This window comes from Chelonoidis abingdonii, chromosome 24 (genome assembly GCF_003597395.2).
Source record: "Chelonoidis abingdonii isolate Lonesome George chromosome 24, CheloAbing_2.0, whole genome shotgun sequence".
Taxonomy (NCBI): domain Eukaryota; kingdom Metazoa; phylum Chordata; order Testudines; family Testudinidae; genus Chelonoidis; species Chelonoidis abingdonii.
In genome coordinates this window covers 14265763-14270534 of record NC_133792.1, presented here as the reverse complement: position 1 = coordinate 14270534, position 4772 = coordinate 14265763, and the positions used below count along the sequence as shown (strand labels likewise).

Here is a 4772-nt window from a genome sequence, read left to right as displayed (position 1 = left end):
CTTTCCTCACCCAGCAGCCCCTCCTCAGAATTCTTTGGTCCCGCTTCCATCTGCACATCTGAGCTTATACCTTCGGCCCCCTCCTGTCTGTGTTCCATCATCTCCTCGAACCCCCTTCTAAACTCAACCAGAGTTTCCACCTGCATCTCCAGGCCCCGGATCTTTTCTTCCATCAGCTCTTTCCTATGACCTTGAAACAGGCTTGCACGTCCATTAAGAATTCAGATTCCAGCAAGTCATGATGAGCATTTGGGAAATGAAGCAGGGACTGCTGAGATAAGGGGAGGAGACGGAGAACAGGACGAAATGGCTCTGAGCATCACATGGGTACAGGGTATCAGCAGCTCCCTAGTGCAGTCCTAAAAGGGAATTCGTCTTCCCCTCTAAGCAGCTGGGCTGGTTACCAAAAAGTCAACTCATTCTGATAAGACTGTCAGACTTGCTGAGAAGGGGAGACACTGGACAGCTGGAGGACACTCTCGTGGGGATGTCGCTGTCCCGTTCTGAATTTCCTAGTGTTCTCTGCTAGAGGTAAAGCAGCTACAGGAGCCTCTGGCACCCAATGGAAATTCTCCTCTGCCTACCTGCTGAATCTGCCTACAGGAGAGGGATACAGCCACACTGCTGCCCAACCACTCATATCATAAAGCAGGAAGTGGCCAAACTGGGGTGCAGCCTCGTTTCACTCTACAGGGCCTATGTGAGCTGGCTCTTAGGGGCTTTTCCCCCATCCCCTGCAGTTCTGTGATGGGCCCCCCTCCGTTGATGACCCCCCCGCCCTGTTGCTCTTCCTCTTGCTCCTTCTTTATCCTCTTCGCACTGATCATTTTGGGGACATTTTAAAGAGCTAGTGTCACTCACTGCCCTCCAGTGAGGTGAAAGTGACTCAGAATCCAATATAGGTCCCTATTACAGTGGGTAAAAATAGTTTGTTCCAAACGTGTTTTCCTATGAAAATTGGCTTTTGGATCAAAATGAAAATGTCCATTTTTGACCAAAAGAATTCTGGGTTTCTGTCAAAAAGTTGTGGGTTCCCCCCCCACAGAATGAAAATATTTCAGACACACAATAGATTCCCCTCCCCCATTTCCAGCAAAACTTTTCATGGGAACAAAACTCCATATCTGGACCAGTTCTGTCTGTGGCCAATGTAACGCTCGCTTGGGCAGAGGGCCACACCTGTGGAGGGCACTGTCCCCGAGAACTGCACAAACCTGGGAATATTTCTTTGGAACAAATGAACTGCTGTGTTGGGTCAGGCCAGTGCCCCCATCAAATCCAGCATCCTGGCTCTGCTTGCGACCAATACAGAGGAAGGTGCAAAACAACCCATACTGGATTCTGAAGAATAATCTGCCCAACAAGGAAATATCTCCTTAATCCTAGGGAGTTTGTGGTTGGTTTATGCCCTTAAACTTGAAAGTTTATGGCCTGGGTAAATTTTTGTCCTGGTAAGCTTAACTTTCTTCACCGTTGGAGATAATACTTGTTTCTAGCCCAAGCAGAGACCCAAGGTGTAACTCAATGAGGTGCGGGGAGCCCTCATCTTGAGACACTCCCACAAACGTCTCCAGATTAGCTGCACAGAGCTCCTTACTGCAGGCTGCTCTCCACTTAAACCTGCATCTTACTCACTGACTCAACAGATCACTTTCATAGACACATGGGACTGGAAGGGAGCTCAGGAGGTCAGCTAGTCCAGTCCCCTGCACTCGAGGCAGGACTAAGATTATCTAGACCATCCCTGACAGGTGTTTGTCTAACCTGCTCTTAAAAATCTCCAATAATGAAGGTTCCACAACCTCCCAAAATATGACTCTGGTGGGACTTGAGCCCACAACCTTCAAATGGCCTTATCTGTCATTGATCTAGAAGTCCCATGCACTCTCCATTGCACCACAGAGCCTGTTGGAGTGTGCTGAGCTCTGCAGTGTAAAACCTGGAAGTGCTAGGATTCCCATTCCCAGCAGCCCTGGAGCACTTAGACAATGGCAACCTACTGCTGGCTTAACCTCTTGAGGGATTTGCCTCATATACTTCAAGTACCTTAGCCAGATTTCCATTTCATGGGCCTCAGGTTAGATCACAGCTGAAACAGTGACCTGACTTTCCGCAGAAGGACTCCAGACTCCTAATGTAAATGACTTCGGGGTCACTTCTTGGTCATTCAGATGCAAAGTGATCAAGACAACAAGCAGGGAGGTGGGGAGGAACGCTGAGCCAGCCTGCAGCACAAGTGGTTTGCTTGGGGGCCTCAACACAGACTCAGCAACTTATGGGGCAGCTCAGTGGGACCAGGGAGAACGAGTCAGTTCCCAGCCTGATTTCCCCCCCTGGGCAGCTAGAAGTCTTGTGAATAGGTCAGGTCTGGAAGAGCAGCTCAGGAAACCTTAGCGAATATGGGGTTTTCCGATGAAGGGAAGAGGTGTTTGAGGGAAGCCAGGGCTTGTAGCATTTGAATCTAATGTTACAAGTTTGATGGACAATGAACTGGCAGGTGTTTGTGGCTTTCTAAATTTAGGGCCTGATTGAAGCCCACTGAAGCCAACAGGAATCTTTTCATTCTCTTCACTGGGCTTTGCATCAGGCCCTACATACCCAGATGTGAATCTCTGGGGTGGGCAAATCCATCAGCTGTTTAGTACAGCTGGTAACTCATCTCTCGGGGGCTCGTGGGTCAGGCAAACGTGAAGTCGTGGTCCCCTAGGGACACACCCTATGAGCCTGCGGCCTCCACAATGGTCCTCCACACATTGTGAGAATTTCAGGCTAGAAGACTTTACCTCTAGAACCAAATACAGCTGCCCTTCTACCCCAGCCGGTGGGATTGGATGGTTCCTTACAAAGATGCAATGGCTGGCACTTCTGGCACCCTTCTTCCTTCTAGTCAGTACAAAGAAACTCCTTAGTTCCACCGCTATGCGATATCCATTCTGTTGCACCATGTCCTTTCCCTGAGGACATAAGCACTGGCTTCCAGGGCACATTTGGGCAGGGGCTGGTGGCATGCAGTGCACAGGACTGGAATAGCATGAGATCACACGTGGCGTAAAGGGACTTTCCAAGTCCCAAAAGGGAGAGGGAAAAGACTCTGCTTTAGCCCAATTATCAGCAGGTGTTTTGCATGAAATGGGGCCTGGGCCTCCAAACACAGGTCCCATTGGCTTTCAGAAAGCAGCTGCTCCCTGGGAAAGGCTTTCCCAAGTGAGAGGGATACAAAAGACATGTGATCTCAGGGTCCAGAACCAGCTTCTTGTTGGTGGAGGTGTGCCCTACCCCACCCCATCTCCTCTCCAAGGTCAGTCTGGAGGGAAGGTACAAGATTCTGGGGATAGAAAACCTACTGAAGTCTCTTTTGGTCCATCAGGGAATCTGTGTCCCAGTCCCATCCAGAGACGGAAAGCAGCGATTCTCCCACTGCATGAAGGGGACCACGGAGCATTTCCCACCAGATCTGCTGGGGCACTTGCTGCTCTCTGCCCACCATCAGGGACCCAAGCATTTGCCAGGCTGGGGAAGTGCCCCTGGTTAGCAGGGCAGGGCAGGCAGTTCTAGCATGTGTCTCCAGCAGAACTGCACCTACCATGATCAGCTCTCTCCTTCCAAAGTTGCCTCCTCGCCTTCCCTGAAGCTTCTTCAGCCCCAACAACTTGTTTGTCAGTCCTCCAGCTAGCGCCCCTCCACCCCCCTGCTTCTTCCTGGGTTAAAAATAATCAAGTTTCTGGGAAGCAGTAACTCCTGCCGAGCCTCCCTCCCTGCACTTCAGAGCCCCTGAGAATATCGCTCTGCAGTTCTCAACCCCAGCCCCTCCTCTCTCCTCCCCCCCCCACCACTGTGATCTGACTAATATGCCAGGGCTCTGTTTGCCAGCTCAGCTGGAAAGGAATTTAACCACTTCAGGGCCAGGAGAGAGGGAAAGCAAAGACCTTCCCACGAGTGGGAGAGAGAGGGAGTGGAGTAACCTTCCCCCGCCTGCCACCCCCAATTTCCTAACATCAAAAAGTCTCCTGTCTCTCTTCCAGCGGAGACTCTAGCTGCCTGTAGGGCCCAGAGTGGACAGCGCTCACACAGAGCCAGATGGATTCCATGGGCTCGCCTGCCTATGGCAGGGTACATGAATTCTTCCTCCCCGGAAGTGTCCCCTCTACCCTGGTGATGGACTGTGTCTCCATCTGTACCACCCAGCAAATACAGAAACCCTACAGAGCCACAAAAGCATCCAGGCAGTCACCTCGGTTGATGAGATTTCAAATCCACTTGGCAGAGGCTGGGAGGTCGTGGAGAGCAGAGTTCCCTAGCTATGACCCAGTTGTCATCAGGGCCCTGCAGATTCTCATCTGGTGGCTGCATCAGGATCTATCTCTATATTTTTAATACCAGGCTGTGGGGGACCAGGCTGTTGGGCCCACATGAGGGTCACTCCCTTACAAAGGAGGCCATAGCTTTAAAAAGGCTGGAGAACCACTGGCTCAGAGAACATGGCTAAAACCTACTGCAGTGCGGTGCTGGCAGGAGACAGCACAGGAATGCCTTCTGAGTTGCTGGCAAATTAGCAGTCTCCTCAAGCACAGTGGGTAAGAAGCAATGAGCACATAGCATGTCAAGGCTGGGTAAAATCACCAGGGGACATGGGAGGGGAACGCTTCTCCCTCTCATTCCCAGTCATTGGGCCCAACTGTCTATCCAAGCAGGTAGTTATATGGCCCCCCCACTACTGGAGCATCTGAGCACCTCACTGCTGGATTTATCCTCACAACAGCCCTGTGAGATAG

At 51.2% G+C, this 4772-nt stretch overlaps 1 protein-coding gene across 3 annotated transcripts in view; it reads right to left on the bottom strand.

The window, feature by feature from the left end:
• NTMT1 (N-terminal Xaa-Pro-Lys N-methyltransferase 1) overlaps window positions 1–3648 on the bottom strand; it is a 94531-nt gene extending 90883 nt beyond the window's left edge. The window contains exon 1 of one of the 3 annotated variants that reach the window (XM_075060723.1): window positions 3584–3648. The gene's annotated coding sequence lies outside the window, so the exon portion shown is untranslated. The remainder of the gene's footprint in view (window positions 1–3583) is intronic. The other 2 variants (XM_075060721.1, XM_075060724.1) reach the window with 2 other exon arrangements.
• Between the last annotated feature and the right edge of the window lie 1124 nt (window positions 3649–4772).